Source organism: Macrotis lagotis, chromosome 4 (assembly GCF_037893015.1).
Source record: "Macrotis lagotis isolate mMagLag1 chromosome 4, bilby.v1.9.chrom.fasta, whole genome shotgun sequence".
NCBI classification, from domain to species: domain Eukaryota; kingdom Metazoa; phylum Chordata; class Mammalia; order Peramelemorphia; family Peramelidae; genus Macrotis; species Macrotis lagotis.
This window is the reverse complement of record NC_133661.1, coordinates 136,343,853-136,363,224: the sequence shown is the minus strand read 5'-3', so window position 1 is coordinate 136,363,224 and position 19,372 is coordinate 136,343,853. Positions and strand designations below refer to the sequence as shown.

The window sequence follows — 19,372 nt, the reverse complement described above, 5'->3', positions numbered from 1 at the left end:
ATACTCAATAATTACTTATCTGTGTGGTCTTGGGCAAGTTACATAACTCCATTGCCTTGCCAAAATAAAGGATGAAAAACTTGAGTTAGATCCCAAGAACATATTAAGTCTGCTGTCCAAGGACAAGTTTAGGTTAAGGTTGACTATCAAGTGATATATTCTTTGGTCACGGCAAACTATGAAACAAAAAAACAATACAAAATGTTGCTAACACTAGTACAGACCCATTCTGACTCCAGAGTGACAATGGCAGAATGGCAGCAAAGAGGTCAGAATCAAGTTTCTTGCTCTTCACAAAGATTAATTAAAATGTTGGTATTCTAGATGTAAGATTTCTGTTCACTGAACAGTGAATTGAAATGTCACTGGAAGAACTAAACCATATCAAGGTTGACATTCTTCAGCACTGACATAAAGACGTTGCAATTTGATAGGGGATGGCTTATAGAGTCTTTATGAAAAGGTGAACAAAGGAATTACCAGATTTTTGTCATATCATTCTCTCTATAGTGATAAGAAATATTATTTAGTGGAACAAATCAATTCAACAAGAATTTATTAAGTAATTAATACATTCCAGGCACTGTGCAAAGCACTGAGGATACAAAAAATAAAAGACAAAAAATTTCTTGTCATCAAGAAACTAGTGAGGAACACTATATAAAATAATAATGGAAATTATGTATATAAGATACACATATGCACAAACACACACACACACACACACAGGATAATTTGAAAACAATCCCAGAGGGAACATTCTATTGACATATACTCATGAGAAACATTACTAAAAAGACTAAAAATCATTGTAGTTTGTGTGCCAATAACCATAACTGAAGATAAAAGAAGTCAAGAAATTTGGCAAAGAACTTTATTAATTCCTCCAAATGAAACTAATATACATTTCATCTTTAGTAGGCACAAAGGATGGTCATAAGTTTTTGGAAAATATTGTTTATGGGGGCAGCTAGGTGGCACAGTGGATAAAGCACCAACCCTGGAGTCAGGAGTACCTGGGTTCAAATCCAGCCTCAGACACTTAGTAATTGCTTAGCTGTGTGGCCTTGGGAAAGCCACTTAACACCATTTGCCTTGCAAAAAAAAAAACCTTAAAAAATATTTATGATTCAGAAATGAAAAAAACAAAGGTCTGTAGACTTCTTAGAAGCCAAATGCCCAGATATGAATACATTCTACAAGAAGAAAGTAGGAATGTAATAGGCAGTTTGTTGTTCAGTTATTGTCTGACTCTTTCTGAACCTATGGACCATAGCATACGAGACTCCTCTGTACATTAGCACTTGCAAAAGTCTGTCTAAGATCATATTCATTACTTCCATGAATCTATCTGTCACCTTCTCTTTTTGCCTTCAATCTTTCCCAAAATCAGAGTCTTTTCCAAAGAGTCCTCTCTTCTCATTATTTGGCCAAAGTATTTAAGTTTTTTAACTTCACTATTTGTTTTTTTTTCAATGAATAGCTGAATTAATTTTTTAAAGTATTAACTGATTTGATTTTGTGGCATTCTGTTTTCCTTATAGTTCAACTTCCCCATAGTACTATTGAAAAAACATATGGCTCTGACTATATAAACCTTTTGTTTTTGCAAGATGATATCTCTATTTCTTAGTATGCTGCCCAGATTTGCCATAATTGTCTTTTGAAGAGGCAAACATCTTTTGATTTCTGGCTTCAGTTACCTTTCTGCAGTGATTTTTGAGCCCAATAATATAAAATCTGACACTGATTCCATTTCTTTCTCTAATAACCAAGAAGAGATGGGACCAGATGCAATTATTTGCTTTGGATTTTTTTTTTGATGTCAAGATTCAAGTCAGATTCTTGTCTTTAGCCTTTATCAAGAGGCTTCTTAATTGTTTCTTACTTTCTCTCATCAGAATGTTATTGCCTATATATTTGAGATTGTTGATACTTCCAGCAACCTTAATTCAAACTTTTGATTCATCCAACCTGGTATATTACATGATGTATTCTGCATATAAGTTAAATAAATAAAGTGATAATATCTAGCCTTATCATACTCCTTTCCCAATCTTAAACCAGTAGTTCCCTGTTAATTCTGTTTCTTCTTGGTCTGCATACAGTTTCCTCAGGAGACAAGTAAAATTATCTGGTATTTCCATCTCTTTAGGAACTTGCCATGTTTTGTTGTGACCCATACAGTCAAAGACTTTAAGTGCAATCAATGAAATAGAAGTAGATTTTTTTCCCTATAATTCCCTTGCTTTCTCAGTAATCCAATAAATCTTGGCAATTTGTAATCAGTTCCTCTGACCTTTTCTTTTCTTTTCTTTTCATATTTTTCAAGGCAAGGGGGTTAAGTGACTTGCCTAAGGCCACACGGATAGGTAATTATTAAGTGTCTGAGGTCGGATTTGAACCCAGGTACTCCTGACTCTAAGGCCGGTGCTCTATTCACTGTGCCACCTAGCCACCCCATTCCTCTGACTTTTCAAAAGACAGACTACACTTTTGGTAATGCTTTGTTCCTATAATGCTTGATGTTTAGCTCACAGAATCTTACATATAACCTTGCTGGTGTATGAAACAAGCATAATCATTTGATAATTTGAACTATTCTTGGCATTGCCTTTCTTTAGAATTGATATCTAAGCCTATCTTTCCTAATCCAGTGGACACTTTTGAATTTTTCAAATTCATTGGCATATTGTGTGCAGCACGTTAACAGTATCATCTTTTAGGATTTAAAATAGCTTAAGTGGAATTGCAATTTCCCCCTAAATCACAAAAATAAAAATAATTTTAGTAAGTAAATTCTGGTTACTATTGTGTTATTTCTGAATCACTTGTTGGTGTATTGCTAGACTTCTGTGTACGCTGATTAGAGAACAAACAAAACACCAAATTAGAAAAAATAAAGAAATGAAAGAAAACATGATATAAAATCTACAACTTCAGTCTAACTTTTAAATAAGTGGTACACTTTTAAAATGAGAAAAAAAGAAAAGAGATAAAGATACTTATACTGATTGAAACTTTTTAAATAAAAAAATCTTATTTGAAATATTCAGCATCATAAGGAGACCAAAATAGCCTTAGTCAATAAACTACTGAAACTACCTTAGTCAATAAATTCTTGATATCTTTGCTAAGCAGAGAAGCATGGAAATCAAAGGTAACACTCATTTGCAAAACTTTATATACAAGGAACACAAAAATTTTCTGCAGAATTGACTCATAGAATAGCAAAAAGATATGGAGGTAAAACAAATATGTAGAAAATATATGAGACTCAGTGAAACAATCATAGAGTATTTGTAGTTAAAACTAACTAGTACTTCAACTCAGTGGAAAATGAAAGATTTGTCAATGCCTCTATAGCGATATATTTTTATTAATAAAAATAGAACTAATAACATTTATATTCTTTAGATTCTCAGAGTCAGCACCGAGTGCAAATAGAAAAGATATTCCCTATAGGTATGTGGTCCTATTGCTCTTCTTTTTTGTGGATGATATTGGGATAACTGATCAAGTCCTAGAAAACTACAGGGCTTCCTAAGTAACATTTATAATTATTCAAAATTCATAAAGGAAAAAAAGAAGTTGATTAAGCATAAAATTTGCTCAGCTTGTGGCATGCAGCTCATTGAATTAGGTCAGTAGTACATTTATTTTGGATAGACATTGCTGTTGATGAACTGAATTTGACAAATTATATAGAATTTACAAAAAATCCACAATATCTGTGATGTGGAAGGCTATTTTTTAAAATCATTGTTCTCAAAGAGATATACTTTGTGTGTACAAATATTATAACACTGGAATTTCTAAAGAATAAAAATTATTAGAGAATCTATTTCAATGATTTATGAAATAATTGTAGAACTGAAATGACATAAAAAAGAATAAAAAACACAGGCTATAAAATTTCTGCGAATTGGTGCTTATCTGTATATTGGTAGAGAGATTACATTGTCTTATATCTCCTCATGAGTTTTTGAGATTTAGTTGGTTGTCAATGTCAAAGATGACAATAAAATTTTTAGATGAACCTGCTAGACCTTTCCTTAGAGTAGTGGTAGACATTACAAAATGTCTTTCTTTTCTTTCCTCTAATTCCTGCCTTCCTTATGGAATTTCTATCCATTTATCTTTCCTTTCTTTATTTTATCTAGTGTGCCCAATAGAGACTCTGACCACCATTCATTTTTTATTTGTATAATTAGTTAATTACTATTCCTTATTTTATAAGGTTTTACTTACCATGAAAATTTACTGTATTTGTGTCTATGGGTAATCTTGTGAAAGATTATATTTTAAGAACAGTAGGATTAATTAATTAAGCTGATAGTATTAAACATTTTAAATTTGCAAATCCTTCAAAAATGCTTAAAAGCTGCAATTCATATTTCTGGTATGTTTATTCTATATATGTATACCTACATATGTAAGTGTATTTGTAGATGTAATTTCATATATTATATTTAATGTAGAAATTTATATATTATTTTATATAAGGTGGAAATATATTTAACATAATTCTGTTATATATGTGATATTATTTAGTATATAATATATGATGTATGCAATTACATATATATAAATATAAATTTTACATTTTCTCCTTTCTCCCCTTTGACACCTTCGAGATTGGAAGTATTTGATTATGACCATTTTGCAGTTGAAAAAACCTTAACATCAGAAAAATTAAATTGCTTGGTTAAAGTGACATAGTTATTACATGGTTGGGTCTCAAAAACAATCTTCCAATCAAGATTTTCCCCACAATACTACTCTTTGGTGTCTTTCATTATCTGTATCACAAATGGCATAAATTGGATCCAGGTCCTCTTAGATAGACACATAGATAGATAGATAGATAAATATATATATATATATATAGATAGATAGATAGATTAGATAGATAGATTCTTTGGGTTTATCCAACTCCCAAAGCTTCTAATATGGTACAGTGCCAGAATTGGTTTTAGGAAGGTTTAGATTCAAAACTAGCTCAGACATGTTATTACTTTTCTCAACAAGTTATTTAACATATGTCTTAGTTTCCTCTTCAGTAAAATGAAGAGTTTAGACTCAAAGGCTTCTACTTTCCCTTCAAGCTCTAAATCTATGATTTTATGTCAGCCTTAAGAGCTCTCTTCCCATGGTAGTCTGAACAATCTACGGATTATACAATGATTCTATACGTTTTGAAGATTAAAGGTATTATGACATTGTGGATCTGGTGTTGGATTGAAGTCATAAAGAATTGTGTTCAGATCTCACCTTTGATACTTCTTGTGTGACTTTGGATAAGTCCCTTAACTTCTCTGTGTCTCAGAAAACTCCTTAGGACTTGTCTGTTGAAACACAAATAGCATTCTGTAATTTTATCCAGAGTCAGATATCAGAGGCACTCAAAGAACTTAATATTTTCCATGGAGGAAAATCAGAGACTTAAATTTGGGTTTCAGTGCAACTCTGCCATGAAGCAGCTAAGTAATATTAAATGGGTCACTTGAACTTTCTAGACTCACAGTTCACCTATGAAATAAGGAAGTTAGATTTAACATTCTGTAATCTAATAATGTTCATGTATTCAAACTTATTTACAGTTATTCATAAGTGCCAGTTAGTGGCTTTAAATTATATAACCTGGGTAGCTCTCTAAATGTAGATCTAGTCTTCATAATATCAGAGTTGTTGGTTGTTTTTGATTGCATTGGGGAGAGATGGTATGATTTTATTTGTTCTGGAAATTCTAAGTGTGGAAATGCTATCCAGTGATTTATACCAAAAAGGCATCTGAAACAGAAGAATCTTATAGAGTTGTTGTCAGGGAATTGATAAATTAGGTAATTTACTTGTGGTGACAATATTATCATATTCCAGAAGCAGGACTTAATTTCAGGTCTTCCTAGCTTCAAGGATGGACCCATATCCATTCAACCAAATCACCTTTCATTTTTTAGAATCATAAATTTAGAGCTAGAAAGGATCTTAAAGTCATTAAGTTTAACTCTCTTGGTTCTTCAGAGGAAATCTAGACCCACAGACTTATCCAAGATCACACAACAGTAAGTATGACAGGTGATGACTTCTTATAATTCATTTTTGAAGTCAAAATCTTACAAAAACAAAGTTTAAGTCTTTATCACTTCTCATGATACATTTTTTTTTTCTAGAAAAAGTAAGCCTACAAAAGCCATATTGGAATATTTCCTGATAGTTGCTAGGATGGAATATCTGAGTTTTTTATGCAATGAAATGGGGAATACTGTAAAACAAAGAGAATGTGTAAATTAATTGTTGTACTGGGATCTTAGGCAAAGAATAAAATCAGGTTCCTTGTAATTCCTATTTCCAAGCTGCATTTTTTATCAAGTGCTTTTCTTAAGATCTTTGAACTTAATGTCTTAATTGGTTATACCAACCCTGTCTTGATTGGATATTTTACACAGGGTGGCAATAGTCTGCCAAATTTCAGTTTCAGAAGTTCAGATATTTTTGGCCATAGAGGGCAAGGGAAGGGAGGTGTTGGGTGGTAAATGTATATTTGAAATGAAGAAAGAAAAAATCTGCATTTCAATGAAAATACTTTCAAGACATTTCAAATAAGAGTTGGAGAGAAATAATTATAAAGTTTGGAAAGAAAGAATCTTAGCTTTGATCTGTCTCTCTTCTGTAAAGCAATTAAAATAAGCAATTTTTCAAATACTAAGCAGAAAATTACTAATGACTGAACCCAAAAGCTTTCATTTGCTTCTTGGGGCTTTCATGCCTCTAAAAAAAGACAAAAATATTAAGGTGGCTTTCCAGATAGATTAATGCATAAAGCATTTATTGGTTGGCTGTCATCAAACTACAGCAGCATAGAATAGCTGAGATTAAGAGTTAGATTTAAATCATGCAACAGTCCAGTTAATATCAATGTCTAATTAATAAATGCATAAGAAGTCTGTAATGTTGATTTGATGGAGAAAACTCTAATAGGGTTCTACTGGAATTTTCCATTTCAATTGCCTTTGCAGACTTTTAATGGCTATGTCTCCTACACAGTCTTTGGTATTCACAGGAATCATTTTGGAATTAAAATCAAGTCCTAAAGTGGAACATAGGTAGACAAAATTAAGTCATCTGAGGGTAGACTTAAAAAACAAGAAAAGTAACAGTATTTGAAGATTTAATTTGAAAAAGACTACTAGAATTGAGTTTCAAAGTTTAATTTTCTTATTCATTTCTTAAACCTTTATATCAATCAACATTCATATGCAGTGAGATATGAGATAATTTGCCCTTTACTGAAGTTATTGTACTGAATGTGTTGAATATAATTGTACTAGCTGCATAGATTGTAATCTCTTGGCATGTCTCCCCATCACTAGCAATGTGAGCAATTAACCATTTGTGCAATTGAGAAGGCATGACAAAGAGGGGAACTGTTGATATTGGGAAGTATAATATGATTGGGTACTGCTTCATAGGTCTTCTTGGCTATTTCTAAATGTTCTCAAGTAACTGAATTAATGGCTATCTCAATCGTTATGTTTCTAATGCCATTTGAAAAGAGATAGAAGAAATAAAGGACTAATACTGTATTAAATCAGTAATGCACATTCTATCACTACCTTAGTGTTGATCCAGAGGGAATTAGAACAGGATTTGAAACACTAAATAACCCTAATGACACTAGAAAGAAGCTCACCAGGGAGTTGTTTGAGAGTTTGTCAGAACACATTAAAATACAATACATTCACATAATAAAAAAGGGTACATCATTCCATCTGTCTATACATTCCTTTCCAATATTATATTTGTCCAGGGACTTTTCAAAATTACATCTCCTAACTCTATCCCTTTACTTAGTGAATAAAAATGTGGGAAAAATGGAGACCAAATCAGAATAATGTATACAAGTGAAAGTCTACAATTTAAATCATTATTGCTTAAGATACCATTGCTTTAATCAGTCCTATCATAAATCAGTCCTTTTCACATAAGAAGTTCTTAAAGTGCTGTTAAACAAATCATGTCTCTTAAAAGGAATGATGCAATCGGGAAGCTTCTGAAGTCAGAAAATCCTTTTTAGTTTCCAGTCCGTTCAGCTATTTTATACAGTGGCTTTAATTTTAGAATTATCAAGTTTTTTCTTAGAAATTATATTACAAATATTTATGTCCATGATACTTCATTTAAATTGAAAAATACTATTCCCAGGAAAAAAAATCATTCCTATCAGTTATTGCTTCTATTAGTTAGTACTAAAGTTTTATTTTTCTCTGTTCCTGTGTCTGAACTTTTGGACTTATTATATTACTAAACTGGCAATGTGAAAGGTTTTTTTAAGCAAAATTCAGAATATAGTCCTTTCTATGCTGTCTAGTAGATATTTTGGAAAAATTCAAGTTAAAAACATTTATTAAGGATATGTTATGTGCAAGATACATGTTAAACATGGTAGATCCAGAGACAAGAAAAATCAAGTTTCTGCCTTCAAGAAATTAACATTCTCATTATCCATAGGAATATAATTTTTAGTCATTTATATTTTGTAAGGTATTTTGAGTTGGTGTCTGGTTTTTATTTTAAAATTATTTTATTCATTTTTATTTTTCAAAAAAAGGGAAATTTGCTTTTTTCTGTGCAGTATTCATTTATGATTTCTTGAATTAACTCTGAAAAAACAGAGTTCAAAAAAGTCCATTACAATTGTTGAATGACCAATAACAGCCACTAGTTCAAAACTCTTTGTATAGATATTGATAGCATAGAATACATATAAATAAAAATTTCTTTCTGTTCTGCCCAGAAACTCTGATGGTCTTCTCATTCCAGATAGATAATTTTTGTGAGGGTAAACTAAAATGTCTACATTTTTTTTATCTCATTTCTTACCTTGCCATTAGTTGCTATCTTTATTCTTTTGAAGAGAACCAAAATGACAACACTATGTTAAAACCAAGTTACAATGTTTTGGACTGTGCCTGATTAAATCAATATGAGTTCAGAATACTCTATCACAAATCAGGCACAAAAAAAAAAAAACATGTGAACATTTGGAGTAGATTCTCTAAATTTGTAGATCTCATGCTTCTTTTAAGCTACTTCAGTTCTGCTTTGCTCATAGGCCACTACACATATTTGAAGGGGCATGCCATGTTGGGGGTCCTATACCAGTGTCTCCCATGTCACAAATCAATTTCAAAATTCTTCAGAGAGTCCTTGAAAGTGTCCTTGTATTGCTTCTTCTGACCACCATGTGAATGCTGCCTTGTATGAATTCTCATAAATTAGTCTTTTAGATAAACATACTTTTGTTATTCAAATAACGTGTCCAGTTCAACAGAGTTATGTTCTTTAAAGTAGAGTTTGAATATTTGGCAGTTTAGTTAAAGAAAAGACCTCAGTGTCTAGTACTTCCTCCTGTCAGGTGATCTTCAGCATTTTCCAATTCAAATTTCTGATATGTCACTGGCATACTGTCCAGGTTTCATAAGCATACATAGCTCTTGGTTATTAAGTTGAAGAGGGAAAGACCTTAATTTACGAAGGTCAAGGTAACTCACTGTATAATGGGCCATCTCTTGTCTTGACTTTTGTCTTACCATTGGACTCTACTGACTCTGGATAAGTAAGAGCAAAGCTAACAACTTTGCTTAGTTTTGCCTCATTTAAATCCAACTCTTTGTGCTAGTCATCACATTCATGATGTCATTGGTCTTCAATAATGAAGGATGAACAACATTCTCCAGGGAAGATGGTATAGATTGGAGAGATATAGAATAATTTGTCATGCCAATTGTTTTTTATTTAATTTTTGAAAACTAATTCTCTCCATTTAGTTCAAGCTAAAAGTAAGGGGCCTGTCCTATACACATAAAAATGAGGTTTTTTTTCACACTGAATCACCCCTTTTAGGTAACCAAATGTATCTCCACCCTCATAGCTTCTATTCCCAGGGGCTCATCATGCTGAACTTAAGTGTGACCATCCAATGGACATAGCCCACTGCAGTTTAGAACTCACCAACTCAAGATATTTGCAGTTTCAGTTTTCCCAGAAGCTGGTATTATAGCAGTGTCTGACTATACCAATTGTTCTTTAGTATTTGACTAAATTATCCACATATTTAGCAATGGCCATATCCTGAGCTTCTTCTGGTGGCTTAAAAGTATGGAATAGGTTAAACTGTGATCTAGACTATGAATGTTTAACCTTTTAACTCTCTTGGGCCATATCACCCAACAAAATCTTATAAAAAATTGTGTATATAATTAATATATATAATTAATGTTTAAGATGACAAAGTAATTTATATTACCAAGGACTTTAATAATAAAATATAATATTGTAAGAAAGTGTAATAAAATATAAGAAAGTCTACCAATATAATATTTACTTTTTAAACAAAAAATGAGAATGCGACATTTTTAAGGTGTTATTTTTAGGCTTTTGCAAGGCAAATGGGTTAAGTGACTTGCCCAAGGTTACACAGCTAGGTCATTATTAAGTGTCTGAGGTCAGATTTGAACTCAGGTACTCCTGACTCCAGGGCTGGTTCTCTATCCACTACACCACCTAGCCACCCCCATTTTTAAGGTTTTTAAAAATAAAGATCCTAATTCCTATATGCATATTCTTTGTAAGAAAAAAACAAAGAAATTCAAGTGGTCTTCCAGACCACACAATGTTAATTACATGAAAAAAATCAATCTATAAAGGTGAACATGTTCGGTGATATTTTTAACAATGGCACATGGACTCACTCATTCATTTTCTGATTACACAACAAGGACTACATGAATGGGCTTTGAGAGCTGAATTTGGCCCAAGGACCTTAAGTTGGACACACTTGATCTAGACTCTTTATTTTCATACATCATTGTAATGTTGTTGGTTGATTGTTGTCCTTCCTTCTTGAAGAGGACCAAAATGACATCATTATGTAAGAGTCAAGGTAGAGTGTATCTAAGTATGGTTGCTTGGACCAATGTAAGTTAGGAAGGCTCTACCACAGATTGAGCACAAATAATCCATGTGAACATTTGAAGTGGATTCTCTAAATTTGAGTAAAAAATCTAATTTTTTAATTTTTTAGCTCCTTCAATTCTGCTTTGCACACAGAACACAGTACCTTCTCTGATGAGGGCACATCATGCTGGGCAGTACTATACTAATATCTCCCATGTCTTGCAATCAATTCCAAAGTTCTTCACAGAGACTTCATTGCAATAATTAATTGAGTCAACTGCACCAGGAAAATCAGTTTAGAAGTGGATGTGTAGCAGCAAACATTGTTTATACAAACTGTGACCTGAATAAACAATGATTCACGAACCACAAGTGATATGTATGCATACAATCACACAAACCTACATGTATTTGATCATTCCTGAAGTTTCTTCCTTTACATGTAGCCTGACCAGATTCCTGCTGATTATGTTCAGTTCTGGAATCAGTCACAGAGGAAGGATTGAAAAAAAAATAGAGAGGATATGGGAAAGTCAGTAGAACAAATAAAGATTTGAAAAGTAAACTCCAGGAAAGACTAAGGAAATGAGAATATTTAACCTAGAGAATAGAAGGTTGAGAAGAGATTTAGAAATTGTCTTTAATATCCAAATGTCCTCCTTTTTTTCCTTTGACCTCATATCATTTCCTTTGGTGACTCTTTGGCTCAAAGGACACCGAGAAATATGTTGTAAAATGTAAAGTCCCAGGACCCTTACTTATCTGGAGTCATCGGTCCAAGAACAAGTCTTGACTTTTTTTTGTTTTCTTTTGTATTTTAAATGAAAAGAGAGTGGGCTCCAACCTTGGGTATTCCAAAAGATGTCAAGAAAGAATCACAGAAATCCTTGGTCAGATAATGCAGCCAATTTTATGAACAAATTTAACTAATATTTTTTCCTTTACCCTGAGACAGAGTAAGATAAAATAACCTTAAACTGTTGTCCAAACAATTTAGGTCAAATACAAGGGAGAAGAATCAAATATGGTATAGAGAGCTAGCCTCAAAGAGAGGAAGACATGGTTTCAAGTCTTGACTCTGACATAGACTACTACTGTATGAAATTGGGTAAGTCATGTAATCTCTCAATGTACTAGTCAGTTCTCTAAGTCTCAGGGAAGATACTAGAGCATTAAGAAAGAAATTTCCATACCAGGAAGGTCTTCATATTTATGAATCAGACATGCAATACCTATCCTGTAAGGAAAAAAAATTATTTATTTTCTCCCAGTACATTCCTTTCTCTCCCATCTTCATAATTGACTCCATGTTTATCATTTATTATACTTTCATATTCAGCTCCCTCCTATACCTTGTCTATATATTCTCTTTCCAACTACTCTAATAAATGAGAATAAGGTTGTCCTTCATTTTTTGTTTTTTTTTAGCAAGGCAATGGCATTAAGTGACTTGTCCAAGGTCACACGGCTAGGTAATTAATTATTAAGTGTCTGAGGCCACATTAGATTTCAGGTCCCTGGGGCAATAGGGGGCACAGCAGATAGAGCATCAGTCCTGGAGTCAGGAGTACCTGTGTTCAAATCTGGCCTCAGACACTTAATAATTACCTAGCCATGTGGCCTTGGGCAAGTCACTTAACCCCATTGACTTGCAAAAAAAAAAAAGAACTCAGGTCCCCCTGACTCCAGGGTTGCTGCTCTATCCACTGCACTACCTATTACCCACCCCTTAAGGAAGAGTACTTTGAAAGTGGCTTTAGCTTATTGTTATCTCTCATTTTCACCAAATAACCATGGAGACGGGAAAAGGGGAAATTTTCTTTCATCCATTTCTTTTTAGTGTCGTGTACTTTATTCTCCAACTAAACTAGTCTTTTTGCTTTTTTTCATTAGTTTCACAAGCCTGGAATGCACTCCCTCATTACTTATACTTCTTAAAGTCCTGAGTTTCCTTCAAAGTTTAGCTCCAACATAAGTCATTCTCTTATACCTCAGTTGCTAATACTCTTCTCCTCTGTTGAAATTATTTTGTATATATTTTGTATTTAGATGCATGTATGTTGTATCCCTGGTTAGATCACAAGTTCTTTGACTTGCAGAATATTAGGTACTTGGGGACACAGCTGCCTGTGACCTAATAGCTCCTTCAGAAATGCTTTTGATTGATTGATTGGTCAGTACTTGAATAGTATGCTACCAGGAATTACATATGACCTTATTGTGAGAGTTATTTTGAAAGGCAGCATGACATATTGAAAAGTGCAATGAACTGGGAGTCAGGAGTCCCAGGATCTAGTTCTAGTTTTGCAACTAACATTACACTAATTGTGTAATGCTGTGACTAAACCACTAACTTTCCTGGGTTCATATTCTTCAATTAAAAATGTAGTTGGGAAAGATGATCTCTAAGGCCATTTCTAGCTCATTCCTTCACTCCTCTGAGTTCTGCACCTGAGTTTCCAGACTTCTCAAACCATATCCCAGCAGCTTTCTCATACTGGCAAGTCTCCCTCTATTTGTGGTGCCCTCTTCCAATTGGTGTGTTCCTCCTAGAACCTCCATTTTGAGGAAGTGTCCAGGTCAATCATATTCATTCTTTCATTCCTCTACTTGTTCTACTCCTAACTCTTCAAAATAGCCTTGCTAGTATCTTCTTTTCTCTCCTCCCCCCAGACATTCATCTGACTTTTATGTGATGTCTTCCTTCATTGGGGGAAGAATAGAAGCATTTATAGGGTGCCTACATAGTGCCATTCACTATGCTAAAGGTTTTTAAAAAATATCTCATTTGATCTTTGCAACAGGACTAGAATATAGATGCTATTATCCCTACTTTATAACTGAGGGAATTGAAGCAGATAGAGAGTAAATAACTCAACCAGGGTCATACAACTAGTCTATATTTGTTTTAAGATTTGAACTCAGGTCTTCCTGAATCTAGGCCAGCACCACCAGCTGCCCCTATTGAAATATAACTTCCCTAAGGTCTGGGATTGCTTTTCTCTTTCCTTGTATATGCGTACCCAATGCTTAACACAGTGTCTAACACACAATAAACAATGTAAGCTTGTTGATTTGACTTACCATTACAAAATTGTATGTCTACAAAATTAATCTGTATCAGAAACAGTGAGGCAATTAATTTGTTTTTCATCATATATGTGGTGTGTGTGTGTGTGTGTGTGTGTGTGTGTGTGTGTGTGCTCATGTCCTAGAGAGAATAGCAAATAATGAATCCTGCCCTCTGGTCAGATTATTGGATTCACAAAGCCATTGCTATGATTTTTGTTTCCTCTAATTTTTTTTAAACAGAAAATCATACTGTTATTTTATAGCAAGATTTGTAGCTATCATGTTCTCTTTTAATCGACTGAGTCAGCTGTACATTTCCAGCTTGTTTATTTGCATATACACACACATACACATACACATAAATATACATGCTAACTCCATCTAAGCTCCTTGAGGACAAGGACTAATTCATTTTTGTCTTTGTTTCTCAAGGGTCTATCAGATTGCCTGGGCATAGAGTAGACACTTAATAAATTATGAATTAAATAATGGCAAGGGAAGTCAATCAAGTAATCAATACACATTTGTACAAAAGAGTATAAAGAAAACCTCCATTTAGGATCAATGGGACAAGAACTTTTTTTGCTGTTGTTGTCAATCACAAATCTTTCTCAAGCATTACATTCCTTTTGAAAAGCTAACATATTCTTTTTTTCTTCTCAAAAAAATCTAGATATTCTATAGGTGTCTTAAAAAGTTTCCCAAACTAATTGTTCCTGTTGTGTTTATCCTTTTCAGGCTCAGCCTCATTGCATTACACCTGCCTTGCTTTGTGGTCACATATGGGTGATGCCATTCTGCATCACTCCACCTTTCAAAATACCTGTATAATCTACTCACCCATTCCAGTTTCCTCTGGGACCTCTGTCTCTTGTCTCTCCCACAATTGTGGACAGGTAGAATTGTTCTCCATCATATGATCTTTGGCCAGCTGGATGAAAAAGATGAAACTGCTCATTTCTATTTGTGACTGATACCAACACTATAAGAATTAGACTGGAAGTTGTTGGGTTTCTCAGGGACTGCTTGTTAGATATTGAGAAAGACTTGATTAAATGCAAAGCTAGGAAGAATGGATTGGAGAGATATCAGCTGATATTACCCACCAGTAACTTTCCCCTTCTAAATCATTATAGATTAATTACAATCATAAAAATCATATTTGGGGATAATAATACATGCAAAACCTGTTCCACAGCATTGTGAGGCACAAATGACTTAATTTATATAGTGTGCTAGTGTGCATACTTTAAGTGACTGTACCTATGCCTGTTATTAAGTAGATAAAATGATTGACCCCAAGGTAAAAGGAAAGCAGATATGTTTGAAAGGAATCAATATCTATAGAATATTATGGTAGGAGCCCCAATAAAATGTATGATATTTAGTTTTAGGCAAAGGTATATATTACATTTTCTAATCTAAAAAATGATTTTTATCCAATTAAAAGAATGCTTATGTTACTAGACCAAAGATATATTTTTTGAGGTTGGTCATTGTCTGTACCCACCTTGAATTCTTTTACATTTCAGAATGTAAGGGACATCAGAGATCATAGAATCCTACCTCCTTATTTTACAGAAATTGAGGCAGAAGTTACTTAGTAACTTGCCCAAGGTTACACAATTAGTGAATAACAAAACTAGATTTCCTGATTACCAATCTAATACTTTTTTCATTACCTGCTGTAAAAATGCTCTCCATTGATGTGGATTGGCAACTTGACAGTTATTTATATTCTTAGAGATTTAATTGGGGCAAAGAGATATTAATTGACTTGTCCATAGTCATACAGCTAGCATGCATTAGGGATAGGACTTCAGTCAAAGTCTTCATGACTTCAAAGTTAGCATTTTATAGATCGTGAAATGCTTCCTCTCATATTTCTTCATGTCCATCTAATAATAAGAAAAAACTCACTTTAGTAGTATAATATAATCCTAGAGGGCAAAATAAATCTTACTTTTTTATTTGTATCACTTGTGCTTTGCTTATATATATGGTTAAGAGCTTAATAAATGTTTGCTGTTGGTCATTTAGTGTTCCACATTTGAAATTTCATTTGGTCGTCACATTTTGTGAAGAAAATGGTACAAATAATTATTGTTCCCATTTGAGAGATGGGGAAATTGAAATGCAGAAATTATACACCTAATAAATGGTGGAGCTAGAATAAGAGCCCAAGTCTCTTGATTCCAAATTTAGAGTTCATTCTGATACCATTGCTACCTCTCTAATAGTTTGTAACATTATACTGAAGGAACAATTTAATGTAATAAGATTACATCATTCTGAAAAAGTTATTTTGTCATTTTGCATTATAAAATGGGAGTTTTAAAATTCTCAGACCAACAGAATTTATATCTATAGTGTATCTTATACTCAGAATTGTGGAATAAGAACATAGAAATCCTCTGTTAAGAGATCATTGGACCTTCAACTTTGGTAACCTGCCTTTGGCAATGGTCTATGTCTAATGTTATAGAGGAAGACAAAAATAAAAACCATAATGCACCTGGTCAATTATGCACTGCTATACTATAAGGGGGAAATTCCTTCCTAACCCCAGCTGGTGATCAGTTTATGCCCTGAAGCATGGGGATTGATATGCCTTGTAACTTTTTAACCTAGTTAGTATAACTGCCAATGTTATTCCTATTCATATAAATTTCTAATCCGTTTTTGAATCTTGCAAGACTATTTGCCTCAATAATATCCTGCGGCCATAAATTCCATAGGTTGATTATACGCTGCTTAAAAAAGTATTTCCTTTTATCCGTTTTAAATTTGTTGCCTTTTAACTTCATCAGATGGTCCTTGTTCTTGCATTATGGGGCCCAGGCAGTTGGAATTGGCTTTTATTTACCCAATAATTTTCCATATTCTATTAAAAATATATTCTTTTAATTTTTTTTCACTCTGGCTAATACCATTTTGATCGTTGACAACATCAAGAATTCTTTGTTTATGTCATTTATCTTCACAAGAGCTCAAAGATCCCCCATCAGTCTTGGCTAATATCCTAGCAACATCTGTATCATTTATTATTCTTATTTTATTTATGAGAAAACAAAGAATGAGAAGTCAAAAGACTTTTCAAAGGTCATACAGCAAATCATTTATTCTTCTAAGGAAATTGTTGATTTCACTCTACCAAATTGCTCTTCCCTTTAAATAAACTAACTAACCCTTGGTATCATCTTACACTTTTGTCCTTTACTCTAGCTTCTGACAAAGGGATGACTCTTTTATAGTCGTTGATATTGTTGTAGGCAAAGGAATGTTGGATCCATCTCATGGTGGGGGACTCTCCTAAAAGTCAAATGTTAAATTTTCAGTTTGAGCATTTAACCTCAGATATGAAGAATGGATACAAAGCAGACCTTGATTTATTGTTTTGTTGATTGTCTTGACTTAAGAAAGTGATGAATAAAAATATTTATAACACATTTATCATGTGTCATATCCTCTCCCCCATTCAGTTGTTAAACAAGCATACCCATTTCTCTAAGTGAACTTAATACTATTCCATTCCCTGTTTCTAGTATATTGCTCCTGCTTTCATCCTTTCTTTATGTTTCTCTCTCTCAATCTTTCTGACTTTAGGTCCCTTCCTTCCTTTCTTCCATTTGTAATTGGGCTATCAGTCTTATATTAATTGCCAAATATAACAGTTTCTTCTCATTCTTCATTCTTTTTTGACTTCTCTAGAGTATTTGACATTGTTGACCATCTTCTCCTGTGGAAGCTTCTTTCTGTTCTCTTCATGACCCTATTCTCCTTTGATTTTCTTTCTACTTATGTGGCTGCTTTTACTCTTCCTTTCACTCATTTCAACATCTATGTTATGTCCACTAGATTTGGGTTTACCCCAAGGTTTTATCCTGGGTGCTCATCTCTTTTATCCCTACAATCTCTCATTTTAATTTCAATAAATTCAATTTGCCATCTCTCCTAGTAGATGCCTCTTCCCCCCCTTCTCGATTTATCTCTTCAGAAACCAGTGGTCTGCTGAGCATTTTAAATCTCTATATCCTACAGTTGACTCAGACTCATTATGTCTAAAACAAAGTTCATTATTCTACCAACTCATCCCTCTTCCAAATTTCCCTAATAATATTGAGGTACCACTGTCCTTCTAGTTAGCTAGGTTTGTAATATTGATCTTGTGCTCTACTTCTCACTCTCCCTCACATAGTCATATAGTGAAACACCTGGAGTAGTAGGATGAGTTCAAATTTGGCTTCAGACACATACCAGCTCTGTGACTCTGAGCAATTTACTTAACCTCTATTTGCCTCAGTTTCTTTAACTGTAGAATGAAGCTAATGATAGCATCTACCTCACAAAGTTTTGTGAATATTAAATGAGATTATATTTATTAGGAGATTAATATAGTAGGCATGATATAAATTCAAATTATTATTATTAATAATATTATTAATCATCATCACTCAGGCATAAAATCTCTATCAAAGGTTGTTTGAGTCACCACAGAATATCTTGAAGATGTTTCTTCCTTACCATTTATAAAGCTATTACTTTGGTTCAGACTTTCAATTTACCTTTTTTAACCCTCTTTCTTATCTCATTATCTACCCTTCCTCCATCTTATCACATTGCTTCTTTTTCTCCCCCTTATCTTTCTAGTAGAAACAACCAGGAATATTACTGAGCACTGTTAGTGGTGCTTAAGACTAAGAGGATTGCTAAAGCCTTCTGTAAATCATGTTCATCTTAATTGATCTTAAGCATACATTAAATAGGAGTATTATTTAACAAATGGATCCAATAAAATCTCAGTAAATTTTAGTAAACTTTTCCATTTGTTTTGTTTTATTTTACTTTTATTCCATAAAACTACAAAAGTTACAGAACATCAGTTAAATGGGATAATAGAGATCATCTTTTCTGTACCATACCAGTACAGAAATCATTACTACTGACATGTTCTAAACTAGTGAACCTCTTGACTCAAACTGAAGCCCTTCAATGATGGAGAACCTAGAACTTCACAAAGCAACCTCTTCCACTTTTGGACAGCTCTAATTGTTAGAAAAATTTTCTTTTCATTGATTCTATAGTTATCTTGCTGTTCAACTTGTGCTCATTGTTTCTCTTAAGCCAAGAAGAATAATTCAAATTTCTTTTCCATATGATAGATTTTTTCAAATTAATAGTTATCATTGCTGTCTTCTGCCCCCCAAGTCCTTTCTTCTCTACAAAAAACACTCCTAGTTTCTGTAACTGATTCACATAAACCAATAGTCTCCAATTTCAGTATTCTTCTTTGGCTCTGTTCAAGGTCTTGCTATAGGTGACTCCTATAACTGAATACAAT

General features: G+C 33.3%; 1 long non-coding RNA gene across 33 annotated transcripts in view; it reads left to right on the top strand.

The window, feature by feature from the left end:
- Positions 1 to 19,372, top strand: part of LOC141521529 (uncharacterized) — a 179,679-nt gene that overhangs the window by 35,355 nt on the left and 124,952 nt on the right. The window contains exon 5 of one of the 33 annotated variants that reach the window (XR_012477974.1): positions 11,957 to 12,067. The exons of the other annotated variants lie outside the window; for them this stretch is intronic. This is a non-coding gene — a long non-coding RNA (uncharacterized LOC141521529). The remainder of the gene's footprint in view (positions 1 to 11,956; positions 12,068 to 19,372) is intronic. 33 annotated transcript variants of the gene reach the window in all.